Source organism: Callithrix jacchus, chromosome 6 (assembly GCF_049354715.1).
Source record: "Callithrix jacchus isolate 240 chromosome 6, calJac240_pri, whole genome shotgun sequence".
Classification (NCBI taxonomy): domain Eukaryota; kingdom Metazoa; phylum Chordata; class Mammalia; order Primates; family Cebidae; genus Callithrix; species Callithrix jacchus.
Genome location: NC_133507.1, coordinates 108136110 through 108150958, shown reverse-complemented (window position 1 = coordinate 108150958; position 14849 = coordinate 108136110).

The following is a 14849-nucleotide window of genomic DNA, read 5'->3' as shown; positions in this document are numbered from 1 at the left end:
GAGAGGAACACAAAAAACCATTTTCAACTTTGATCTTCATATTTTCAGCCCAATTTGTCCTTAAGTGTCCCCGAGACAGCGTCTGTGGGAAGCAGAGCTATTATAAAGCTATTTACATAAATTTATTATTGTCTTTATTATTTGTGTAGTCATATTACTAACTCTCCAAAGAAGTCAACATCCTAATCCCCGGAACCTGTGAATATGCTAGTCTGCATGGCAAAGAAGCTTGCAAGATGGAAGTGAGATTGCTAATCTTTAGTTACTAATCTGACACTAAGTTTGAGAGATGATCTAGGATTATCTAGGTGGTTCCAATGAAATTAAACGGTCATTAAAAGTTGAAGAGGGGAATAAGAGAGAAAGAAAGAGAGAGAGAGAGCACAAGACAGATGGCAGCATGAGAAACACAGCCTGAAGTTGCTGTTGAAAATGGAAGAAGAAGGGCAAGAACTGAGAAATGCGGGTGGCCTCAAAAAACTGAAAAGAGCAATAAAACAGATTTTCTCCGAGCCCCTTAAAGAAACAGTTTGCAACACCTTGATTTTAGCCTTGTGAAACCAAAGTCAATTTTCTGACTTACAGAACTCTGACCTAATACAACTTTGCTTTTAGTCACTAAACTTATGGTAGTTGTTAACAGCAGCAGTAAGAATCAAATACATAGTTTCTAATTGAAGTAGAATGCTGCTGTTAGAAATACATAAAAATGTGGTAATGGGTTTGGGATTTGGCAAGAGAAACGGGCTGGAAAAATGTTCAGGAGCATGATAGAAAAAGCCTAGACTAATCTGACATTTCTGATGTTTGGTAGAAATAGAGACGCTAAAGGCTCTGTTGTGAGGACTACAAAAAAAGTTAGAGAATAATAACGTTTCATTAAACATAACCTTGAAAGCATATTCTCTTAGAGAATACTGAAATTATTATGAATAGACTATTGGTAGAAAGAGGTACATTAATGGCATTGCTGGTGAAAGCTCAGAAGAAAATAAAGAAAATGTTATTGGAAATTGAAGAAAATATTACTGTGATATAATGGCAGAAAGTTTAGCAAAAATGTATAAAGGTGGATTTGTAAAAAGAGTGAGATTGAACATTCAGCTGAGATTTTTCCCGCAAAGTCTTGTAGCCTAGTTACTTCTTGATGCTTATAGCATACTGTAAGAAGAAAGATAAATCGTGATACAAATTGTTAAGCAAAATAGAACCAGAAATTCGTGATCTGGGAAGTTTTCAGCCTATCCAAATGCAGAAAGCATTAAAATTAAGAGATTTACTATCAGAAAACAGGCTTTAAGGAAAAGCCTGGGATAAGGCTAGAGAACCTTTTGGTAATACCTCGAAAAGATGAAAATACCAGTGTAGGCAGTCATTCAAAAGTATCTTCAAATAAATTAAATATGTGACTCATGGATACTCCTAGCCATATAGGCAGAGGTTAAAAAATTGAGGAAATTTCCATGGAGAAGATTCTTACCTAATAAAGTGAATCTTAATGACATAAATGGAGATCCACATATTTCTTGAGAATTGTGTAATAGAAACAACGTCAGTTTGAAGTATATTCCACAGTACACAAATGAGCTCAAAGTAATTAGGAAATTTCTTAAAAGGGGAAGACGAAGGCAACCAGACAAGAGAAAATTTGAAAAAAATAAAACAAAACATAACCAAAAGTTGCTGGCTTTAAAGATAAGGGAAGAATGGATGAGCTAAAGAATGTGGTTGGCATGTGGAAATTTAAAAGGTCATAGAAACATATAATTTCCTAGACCCTCCGGAAAGAAACACAGTCTTGCAACACTTTAACTTTAGGCCAGTGAGATCTATCAGGCTCTAACCTATAGTTCTCATTTTAAAAAAATTCTTCCAAAAAATAGAAAAGGAGAGGAAGCCTCAACTTTTCTGTATATGTCAGTATGACTCTTTTACTAAAACCAGTCAAAGATAGCATGAAAAAAGAAAAGTATAGATACATATATTTTATAAAATTAGATGCAAAAATTTTCAACAACATATTAGCAATTTCAATCCAAGTGTATGTATAAATCATTGTACTACGTGACCAAGTGATATTTATTCCAGGTATGCAAACTGTTTCAATATTTAAAATTCAATGTAACCTACCATATAAACAAGTTAAAGAGGAAACATTAATGTGCTCATATCAATTGAAGATGAAAGAGCTATATTTTTCATTAAAATCCCATACCTATTCATGATAAAAGCTCTTACCAACAGAAGGGAAAGTCTTCAAATAGATAAAGATCAGTTATAGAAACAACAAGTAAGAAAAATCTATAGCCACTATACATGAGAGTGAAAAGCCAAATGTTTTCCTTCTAAATCAGAAACAAGATAAGAATATCTGCTCTCACCAATGTGAATATGAACTTGAAGTTCTACCGAGTTCAGTAAGTGGGGGGAAGAAAGAAAGAAGATGCTATGCAGATGGGAAAGGAAATAATACAACTGCTTTTATGGAAGATAGCATGCCTGTCTGTCTAGGAAGTCCCTAGAAATCTATTAAATGAAAGAAAATATAAAAACAAATAAGTCTTTTAAATCAATCAAATGATGTCAGCAAATTGCAGGATACATGATCAACATACTAGAATCAATTGCATTTCTATATACTAACGGTGAACATATAGAAACCAAAATAAAAGCACAATAACACTTATAATTGGTTAAAGGTAAATACAATACTTAGATGTGCTTATAAAACCATGTACAGCATCTATGTGTTAAAAATTACATATATGAATAAAAGAAATCAATGAAGGTATTGATTATGACAGATATGTATGACTTGTTCGTAGATTGGAAGATGTAAAATATAAAAACATCAACCTAAACCTTATACCATATAAAAATTAAGTCAAAATAAGTTATGCACTTATATGTAAAACTATGATACTTTTATTAAAAATATGAGAAAATCTTTGAGACCACCCATATTGATTAGTAGATTAAAGACAATTTCTATCAAAACCTCAATAAGGTTGTTTTTTGTATACACAGATGAAGATATTCTAAATTTTGTATGGTAAGGATAAGGCCTTAGAATGTAAAAACAATATTAACAAAGAAAAATAAAGTTGAAAGAATAGTTTATTCAGGATAAAAACTCATTTTATGGCAAGAAAAATTAAGACAGTATGGCCTTGGGGGAAGGGTAGACACATAGATCAAAAGAACAGAATAGAGAGCCAAAGAACACAGGGAGTTCTACACATGTATGCTGATGTAATTTTTCAGAAAAGAACAAAAGAAATTCTGGAAAGGAAATAGAAACGGTTTAACTAATGCTGCTATAGTAATCAGAATTCTGTAGGCCTAAACATCAACCTCAACCTTAGCATTATATTGCATAAATATTAAGTAAAAATAAATTATGTAAAACATAAAATTATAATACTTTTATTTAAAAATATAAGAAAACCTTTGAGATCTATGGTTAGATAATATTTGTCACTAAAAGTAAAATCCATTAAAAAATAGAAAAATTCAACCTCAATATTAAAAAGTTTTATTCTGAAAAGCTGTTTGAAAAGGATTAACAACAATGACTGGGAAGTGTATTTTCATACTATATTTTCTACAAGATATACTATCTACAATATACAAACTTTCCTAAAACTCAATTGTAAAAAAAACAGAAAACAGCAATCCAATCAGATATTGAGCAAATCACAGGAATATATACTTCTCTGAAGATATACACATAGTATGCAAGCACAGAAAAAGATGTTCAACACCCTTAGCCATTATATAAAAGAAAACTGAAAGTCCAGGGAGATATTAAGAGACAGCAATAATAAATGATTAAAATTATATATATACATATATATATACACACACCCACACGCACACACACATATATATGATGTAATGTTACATATGGGTAATATCTAATGTGTATATATATATGCACTGAGTGTGTGTGTGTGTGTGTGTGTGTGTGTGTGTGTGTATGTGTATGGTGACAATGTTCCAGGTTCTACTTCAATAAGTAAAGAACTTGGAAGTTATCACTCCTACTCTCAGAAGAATAACAAAAGCTAAAGAAACTGAAAATAAATGAATTTTCTTAGCTCCATCGGAGATTTGAGTTTATATAAAAAAAAAACTATCTCCCCCACACCCGAGAAAAATAGAAAGATAGGGAAATAATACAGAGAATCACAGCTTAACCTTCAGCAAAAGCTGCTGGAGTCAGTAAATGGTAGAAACACTTTAATGGCTCTTAATAAATTGCTGAAGGCTGCATGTGGAATAGCTTAAAAACCACTGGCATCCTGATTTTAGAGGGATCCTGACTGTTTTATGGGTTTTACTTCCAGAAATTACACTGCTTTCTCATGAAGATAAGAGAATAATCTCTAGTGATTTGAATTTGAGCAGAAATAAATGAAAGTAACCATTCTGAAACACAGAGGAAAAGCGACTATTTTAAAAATTGCCAGGAGCATTCTTTTCTACATAGTAAAAGCTAGATATCAAGGGAAACTACTTTAGCAAAGTCTTATTTAAACCAGGGGAAGGAAAGTTAGTCAACCACTCCAACCCTAAGTCTCATCAAAACCCAGAAGGGGACAGAAAAAGGTTAAGATACTATTCTGGAGGTCACAGCTATAGACTTTGGCTTATTAAAAGAATATATATTTAATCAAAATATTATATAATGCTTTCCCTCTCCAATATCTAATCACCATAGCCACATTGATCTAGTATAATAATAGTTGGGTCAAAGAAATTTGCAAAAGACGTATAATATTTAAGTAGAAGTTTCTAGGGAAACCCAAAAAGAACAACATAAACAAAAGGAAGTTTATGCCTCTGACACCTACAGCTATAACAAACATTAAGTACAGCCCAGCTTCTCTCCAGTTTAAATAAAAATTCATATGAAAGATCTATTTGCTTCATCCTATTACTTGATATGTCATGTCTGATTTTTGACAATATGTTATAAGTCATGCTAAAAGGCAATGATATAAATATGTAAAGGAAGCATCACAACCAGATTCAGATATGACAGAGATTTGGGAAACATCAGACTGAGAATTTAAAATAATTGTGATTAATATGCTAGATAGTTCCACTTTTGAAAGTAGACAACACAGAAGAACAGAAAGGTACTATAAGCAGAAGATAGAAATTCTAAGAAAGAATAAAAAAGAAATGATAAAAATCAAAAACATTTTCATAGGAATGAAGAATGCTTTTGAGGGACTCCTAAGTATACTGGATGCAACCAAAAGAGAACCAGTGAACATGAAGATCTGCCAATAGAAAATTTACAGACAGAAATGCAAAGATAAAAAAAGTAATATTAATAAAAAGTTATATAATGTCCGAGAAGCTTTGAAAACTTTCAGTGGTGTAACATATACATAATGGGACTACATAAAAGAGAAAAAAGAGGAAAGACAAATAATTTTAAATAATAATAAAAGCTAATTTTCTAATATTGAAAACAGACAACAAACCATAGGTCTAGGAAGTTCAGAGAGCAGCAATTGAGAAAAATATTTAAAAATCTGTAACTCAAGTACAACATACTCAAACAACAGAAAATCAAAGATAAAGAAAAAATGTTGAAATTAGCTAGGGTCACTACCTATAGAGGAAAGCAGATAAACATTATATTAAACTCATCTTCAGAAATCACGTAAGCAAGAGTAGAGTAAAATATTTAAAGTGTAGAAACAAAACAATAAAAAACAAAACACTAATCCAGAATTTTATATCCAGTGAAACTATCCATAAAATGTAAAGGAGAAATGAAAAATTTAGACAAAAATGGAGAGAAGTTTCCTGTTTTAAAAAAAAATGTTGTATGTAATTCTTCAGAGAAAAGGAAAATAGTACATACCAGAGAAATGGATTTTGGGGTCTATGGAAGAATTAGAGAAGAAGAAAATGAGGTAACATGTACTTTTTTTTTCCATCCTTATTCTTAACTGATCTAATCAATAACATTTTTTTTTCAAAGGAGTAATAGCAAGACTGTATTGGGTGAGTATAGTTTATGAATAAATGAAAATTAATAGCATGAGTGTTATAAGAGGAAGGAAGGAATTAGGAATATCTTTTTATAAAGTCAATGCAGTACCTGTGTATTATTATAGCAGTATTTGAAAGTGGGCTTAGATTAGTTGTAAATGTTCACTGAAAACTATAGAGCAACCAAAAAAAAGATAAATACGTAAGCAAAATATCTCTAAAATTTATTTAAGGAAAACTACAAATGTTGTTTATCTCTAAATAAGTGGAAAGATTTCCTGTACATTGATAGGCAGAATCAATACTGTCAAGATGTCGGTCTTTCTGATGTTTTCTATAGATTTATTGCAATCTCAAGTAAATGTATTACAATTTATTTTGTATATATGGGCAAAGTGTTTGTCAGGTTTATGTGAAAAGGCAAAAGATGGCCAGGCGCAGTGGCTCAAGCCTGTAATCTCAGCACTTTGGGAGGCCGAGGTGGCTGGATCACGAGGTCAAGAGATCGAGACCATCCTGGTCAACATGGTGAAACCCTGTCTCTACTAAAAATACAAAAAAAATTAGCTGGGCATGGTGGCGCATGCCTGTAATCCCAGCTACTCAGGAGGCTGAGGCAGAATTGCCTGAAGCCAGGAGGCGGAGGTTGCAGTGAGCCTAGATCGCGCCATTGCACTCCAACCTGGGTAACAAGAGTGAAACTCCGTCTCAAAAAAAAAAAAGAGAAGGCAAAAGACAGAGAATAACCAGCATAATACTGAAAAACATAAAAATGGAGAAGGAGAAAAAGAAGAAAAAAAGAGTCGTTATTCAACTCCCAGATTTCCTAAAAAGCTTCAATTATCAAGGCAAAATAAAAGACAACTAATCAATGCAGCAAAATGGAGAGTCCAGAAATAATCAACTATAGTTGCATAATGACAATCAATTGATATTTGACAAAGGAGCCAAGGCAGTTTAAGGTAGAAAGAGTAAACTTCTCTACAAATGATGCTGAAATGACTGGCATCAACATTAAAAAAAAAAAAAATGAATCCAGACATAAACCTTACATCTCTCAGTTAACACACAATGAATCCCAGACCTAAATTAAAATTCAGAACTGTAAAACATATATAGTCTAACATAAATGAAAATCTTATTTTTGATTTTGGTGGTGAGTTTTTAGGCAATGCTGAAAGCACAGTCTAAGAAAATCAACAAATTGGATTTACTACAATTAAAATAGCTTTGTGAAAGTGACTGTTAAGAGAATGAAAATCAAACCACAGACTTAAGAAAATATTTTATAACATTTACCTTATAAAGCACTGTTATCAAAAATATATGAATAACTCTTAAATCTTCACAATAAGAAAATTAACAACTAATTTTTTTTTTTTTTTTTTGAAACAGAGTCTTGCCCTGTGGCCCAGGATGGAATGCTGTGGTGTAATCTTGGTTCACTGCAACCTCCGCCTCCCAGGTTGAAGCAATTCTTCTTCCTCAGCCTGCTGAATAGCTAGGATTACAGGTGTGCACCATCACGCTAATGACTAATGTTTGTATTTTTAGTAAAGAGGGTGTTTTGCCATGTTGGTTAGGCTGGTCTCGCATTCCTGACCTTGAGATCTGCCCTCCTTGGCCTCCCAAAGTACTGGGATTACAGGCGTGAGCCACCACACCCAGCCACAACTATTTTTTTTTAAATGACCAAAAGATCTGAGTACGTATTACGCTAAAAATACACCATTGGCAAATAGGATATGAAAAGAAACCTAGCATCATGTATCATTAAGAAATTACAATTTAAAACAATAACGATATAGTAAGATAACACTACCCACCTAATAAGATGGCTACACTAAAACAAAACCAAAAAAAAAATCGACAATGCCAAATGTGGGCAGCAATCTGGAGTAATAGGATCTCTTTTATAGTTGGTGGATATATGAAGTCATACAGACACGCTGAAAAACAACTTGTCAACTGCTTCAATTACCAAATATGCAGCGACCATATGACCCATCAATTTTACTCTTTGGTATATCTTTCAAAGGAAACAATTGTTTGTACACAAACACTTCTACGTGAATATTCATACAATTTGTTTCATAATAGCCAAACTTGGAAAAAGCTCAGGTGTCTTTCAGAGGATTAATGGTTGCCAGGAGTGGTGACTCACTCCTGTAATCCCAACACTTTGGGAGGCCTAGATGGGCGGATCACGAGATCAAGAGATCAGGACCATCCTGGCCAACACAGTGAAACCCTGTCTCTACTAAAAATACAAAAAAAAAAAAAAAAGAAAGAAAGAAAGAAAGAAAAATTAGCGTGGCGTAGTGGCACATACCTATAGTCCCAGCTACTCAGGAGGCTGAGGCAGAATAATCACTTGAATCTAGGAGGCGGAGGTTGCAGTGAGCCGAGATTGCACCACTGCACTTCAGCCTGCTGACAGAGAAGACTCTGTCTAAAGAAAAAAAAAAGAGGATTAATAGTTAAACAAACTGTGGACTATCCATACCATTGTTCCACAACAAAAGGAATAAACAATGTACTTAATAACTTTTATGATTATGCTCAGTTAAAAATAAAAAAAAGCAATCCTGAAAGGTCATGTACTGCATGATTTCATGTATGTATAATCCACTTATTAAGACTAATATATAAGTGGTAAACAGATTATTATTGCTTTGGATCAATGACAGGGTGGGTAATGGGCACAGCTATGAAAGGCTAACACTAGGGATTTTTTGATGAGGAACTACTCAGTATCTAAATTATATTAATGTGGATATCCAGGTTGCGGTACCGTACTATAGTTTTGGAATAGGAGAAACTCAACAAAGGGTACAAAGTTTCTCTTTGTATTATTTCTTTTAACTTCATGTAAGCCAAAATAAAAATTTTGATTTAAAAAATAGAGCACAAGGCAGTCTTCCCATGCTCTTTCTCAATTGGGGTTGACATTAAGTGAATGTTTCCTGGTGAATTGTACACTGTAACAAGAAAGTGTAATTCATAGTGAATCATGTGAGCCAGGGAATCTATTCGTGTTATCCAACACCCAGGGAAGAGAAGAACAACTGATCTCCCCAGCCACCTGGAATAAAACGGTATATACGAGTCATGACTGTGATGTTAGCCAGGCAAATCTGCTATGGGTGTCTTTGCTATTAGATATATCTAGACTGCCTAACAGATATTCAAACTGGCTTGTCCCCAACACTCAGTCCTTGAAGTCCAAATTGTTTATATAGCTTTTATAAAAGTTACTTAAAAGTATATTTCTTGGAACTATAACAATAAAAATAGGACATATAGTTAGTATTTAATGAAGGCTTATCATGTGCCAGACATTTTTTCCCATGGCTCTATATGAATTATATAATTTAATTACCAACAAAGTCCATGAATGGCCTAAAATTTGAATGGCATTTCTTCACTTAACTGATTTACAAGGAAATTTAGGTGATTTTCCCCATATTGTAACAGTTTGCACTAAAAGATCATAGGATATGAACTAAGCTAAGATACTCTGAAGACTGTTACCACAATACTCTGCTCTACTGCCTTACAGAGCAAAGCTACATAGGTCATTAAATGTTCTCTATAGAAAATTATTCAGAAGGCCGGGTGCGGTGGGTGGCTCACGCCTATAATCCCAGCACTTTGGGAGGCTGAGGTGGGTGGATCAGGAGGTCAAGAGATCGAGAATATCCTGGTCAACATGGTGAAACCCTGTCTACTAAAAATACAAAAAATATCTGGGCATGGTGGTGCGTGCCTGTATTCCCAGCTACTTGGGAGGCTGAGGCAGGAGAATTGCTTGAACCCAGGAGGCGGAGGTTGCTGTGAGCTGAGATGGCGCCATTGCACCCAGCCTGGGTAAAGAGAGCAAAACTCCATCTCAGAAAAAAAAAAAAGAAAGAAAGAAAAAAGAAAATTATTCAGAAAAAAATAAACACTAACACATAACATTGCTAGAAGGTCCATTCTTACTTTGATATAAAGAAATACCTGAGACTGGATAACTTATAAAAAAAGAAAAAAAAATGTTTAATTGGCTATGGTTCCGCAGGTTCTATGGGAAGCATGGTTGCTTCTGGGGAGGACTCAGGAAACTTTCAATCATTGCTGATCAAGAAGGAAGAATGTCTTACATGGCCGGAGCAGGAGGAAGTAGGTAAGGGGGAAGGTGCCACGCACTTATAAACAACCATCTTCTGAGAATTCGGTCATGAGGCAGCACTCGGAAGATAGTGCTAAGCCATTAGAAACTGCCCACATGATCTAATAACCACCCATCAGGCTCCACCTCCAACATCAAAGATTACAATTCAACATGAGATTTGGGCAGGCACACACATCTGAACCATTTCACAGATGCACCTAGGAGCAAGAATATGCATTCATAACCTAGAAAGTGAATATACTTCTGATAGTTATTTAGGCATTCTTGTAAAAGACAACAATGCAGATTATCTAAAGATCTTGAGTCAACTCCTTTACATGTGTTGGGTTCTACATTAGAGGCAGATCATTAAAGCAGCTAGAGACCAAGCTCTCTGGCACCAGTATATCAGGGATTAAAATCTGGCTCTGCCTAAGGTCACATTACTTGTCCTTACTTTGCTTTGGTTGCCCCATCTGCATGGTGGGTAGAGTAGATGTCATTGTGTTATTGAGAGAATCAGCTACGTGCAAAACATTTAAACAGTATCAGATTCTCTGTCAGCATGTAAAATATGCAGTGTGAATTAAATGTTCAAACGCTGAATGTTTCTAGAAGAAAATAGAAGTGCTCCAATGACCCTAAGTAATTCAGTAATCTTTGGTAAGATAATTAGTGTGTTATTTTCAGTGAGAAAGGAAAGAACACACAGTCACATATTCCAAGCTAGCTGTGTTGATGTATTCCCATCTGGCCTTGAGCTAAGATGATGGCAGGAAGTAACAAAATACATGTTTATGGGCATGTGTGTGTGTTTAAAAGAGGCAAAGAGTGTACTTTATATATCAAATAACTAAAATAATAAATATTAAAAATGTAAAGACTTTCTATACTAATATATAAGACTTAGGATAACCATAGTTTCATGTTATTTTGCCATTAATTTCTCTTCTTGCCCAATCTCTGTTTCTTCCAGACAGAATTTTCTATTTGTTTCTTTCCCCTCCTATCTCTCATGCTGCATGCTTTACCAAATGCCTGATAATTCATAAATTTCTGTTCACTTTGAAGACTTGGAAAGTTGAAATTCAGAGTGAGAGTTCTATGTTCTTGTCAATTAATAATTTCGGTTTTAGAATGGACATTTAGGGAGCCAGGCAGTAAGCTTCCCCTCAGCCATGCGAGATGAAAGACATAGCTCTTGGATGCTAACAACTCCTAGCTTCCCTGCTTGCTTCAGCTTTTATACATTTTTAAAGAACAAACTTTTGTTGTATTTGTGTAGGGTTTAACACCTGGATGTTGGGTATTGTGGATGGAGGTGGATAAAGGGCACGTCTTTGTGCATTTGCTTTCAATCAAGTAATGTATCTATCTGTAAGAAATAAATGGTTTAGACAGAAAAAGATATAATTGTGTGTCTTTTTCTACTATTTTGAAAGACCACTAATAATGTAGGTTAGAAGTCCATAAATATAACTTCAGCATTAAAAAAAAAAAAAGCCTTCGGCCGGGAGCGGTGGCTCAAGCCTGTAATCCCAGCACTTTGGGAGGCCGAGGCGTGTGGATCACGAGGTCAAGAGATCGAGACCATCCTGGTCACATGGTGAAACCCCGTCTCTACTAAAAATACAAAAAATTAGCTGGGCATGGTGGCACGTGCCTGTAATCCCAGCTACTCAGGGGCTGAGGAAGGAGAATTGCCTGAACCCAGGAGGCGGAGGTTGCGGTGAGCCGAGATCGCGCCATTGCACTCCAGCCTGGGTAACAAGAGCGAAACTCCGTCTCAAAAAAAAAAAAAAAAAAAAAAGCCTTCAGCATTTTGACCATTTGCAAGTGGTCAAAATGGATTCCACAACCTTACAAGGTATGGGTTAAGAACTGAACTTTATTGTCAAAGAGGAAATCTCAGAAAGATCGGCAAAACTCAAAGGTATATTATTCTCAATCTTCATTAAAAACAAATCCACATGTCACACATACATATCATAAAATTCAACCACTGAACAATTCAATAGCTTTTAGTACATTCACATATAAGTGCAATCCTCACTACAATTTTAGAACGTTTCTTTGTCTCAGAAACAAACCCTCTACCCTTTAGTACCATCCCTGTAGTTGCTCACCCAACACAGCCCTAGGAATCCACTAATCTACTTTGTGTCTCCATAGCTTCCCCTATTTGGACATTTAATATAAATAGAATCTTGCAATATGTGACCTTTTTTCGAACAGCTTTTTCACTAAACATACTGCTTCAAGGATTATCCATGTGGTGAGACATATATCAGTACTCCTTTCTTTATATTGATGGATAATATTTCATCAGATGTATATATCATACTTCATTTATTCATTTGTCACTTGATGGACATTTGGAATATTTCCTCTTTGAATATTATAAATAGCAGTGCTATAAATATTTATGCAAAATTTATGTGAATATAGGTTTTCATTTATCTTGTTTACATAACAAGGAGTGGGAATCCTGGGTCATGATAATGCTACGTTTAATAATTTAATGAGATGCCAGACTGCTTTTCAAACTGGTCACACTATTTGATATTTCCACCAGTAGTATTTGAAGGTTTCAATTTTTCTATATACTCAACAATGTTTATTATTTTCTATTTGTTAGTGGTGGTGGTAGTGGTATTTTGTTTTGTTTCATTTTGCTTTTGCTATTCTAGTGGGTATAAAGTGGTATTTCTTAGTACTTTTGATTAGTATTTCTTGGATGAATAACAATGATGAACATTCATTTATGTACTAATTAGCCAGTTAAATTATTTTCTTTTTTCTTTTTTCTTTTTTTTTTTTTTTAATTTTTTATTGCATTTTAGGTTTTGGGGTACATGTGCAGAACATGCAAGACAGTTGCATAGGTACACACATGGCAGTGTGTTTTGCTTTCTTTCTCCCCTTCACCCACATTTGGCATTTCTCCCCAGGCTATCCCTCCCCACCTCCCCCACCCTCCCCATTTCCCCCCAATAGACCCCAGTGTTTAGTACTCTTCTCTCTGTGTCCATGCATTCTCATTTTTCATCACCCACCTATGAGTGAGAATATGCGGTGTTTCGTTTTCTGCTCTTGTGTCAGTTTGCTGAGGATGATGTTCTCCAGATTCATCCATGTCCCTACAAATGACACAAACTCATCATTTCTGATTGCTGCATAATATTCCATGGTGTATATGTGCCACATTTTTCCAATCCAGTCTATCATCAATGGGCATTTGGGTTGATTCCAAGTCTTTGCTATTGTAAACAGTGCTGCAATGAACATTCGTGTACATGTGTCCTTAGAGTAGAACGACTTATTATTTTCTTTGAGAAATGTCTATTCAAATTCATTGTCAGTTTTTTAATTGAATTATTTTTTTGTATTATTGAGTTGTAAGAGTTCTTTGTATTTTCTGAATATAAAGCCCTTATTAAATGAATGATGTATGATTTGCAGATATTTTCTCCTATCTCCTGAAGTGTATTTTTATTTTCTGATAGTGCACTTTGAACAACACTATTAAAATTTTATTTATAGTCAGGCGTGGTGGTGGGTGCCTGTAATCCCAGCTACTCAGGAGTCTGAGGCAGGAGAATTGCTTGAACCTGGGAGGCAGATGTTGCAGTGAGCTGAGATCTTGCCACTGCGCTCAAGTCTGGGTGACAGAGAGGAACTTTGCAGAGCTCTGTCTAACTATATATCTCTATATAGATAGAGATATATAGATACGGCATTATGTGACCCACATATATATTTAGATATTTGTTGCTCTACTTTTGGTCTTATATTTAATAATTCATTACCAGTTCCAAGGTGATTAAGATTTATTCTTACTTGTCTTGTAAGCATTTTATGTTTTTAGCCTTCTATTTAGATTTTTTTATCCATTTTCATAGGTTGTGAGATAGATGCAAGCTTTATTTTGTGGATTTCTATTTCGTCATAGTACCATTTGTTGAAAATATGATTATTTCCTCCCTGAATAATCTTTGCACCTTTACCAAAAATCTGTTCGTAATGGACACATAGATTTATTTATAGACTCTCCAATATTTATTGATCTATGTGTTTATTCTGTTACTATATACTATTTCAATTACCTTTCCTTTGTAGTGAGTTTTGAAATTGGGAAGTATAAATCCAATTTTTTTTCTTTTTAAGATTACTGAATATATTCTGAGTTCCTTGTGATTATATAGATATTTTAGAATCACTTTGACCATTTCTAAAAAACGATCAGGCAGAATTCTGCTAGAGATTGCATTGACTCTGTAGATTAATTTGGATTTCATTGTCATCTTAACAATATTAAGTATTCTCATCCATAATCATGAGCTGTTTCCTATTTATTTAGTTCTTCTTAATTTACTTCAACAAACTTTATTTCAACAACGTTTTATAGCTTCCAGCATATAATTTTTGCAATTTTGTATTAAATTTGTTCTTAAGTATTTTATTATTCTTAATAATATGATAAATATAATTGTTTTATTAATTCTATTTTCTAGTTTTTCACTGTATATATAGGGAAAAAAATTGACCTTTGTATATTAACCTTATATTCTGCATCTTTGCTGAATTCATTTATAAGTTCAAATAAATTTCTGGTGGATCTGCAGGATGTTCTATATACCAAGACTGTGTTATCTGTAAAAGAGCGATAGTTTTACTT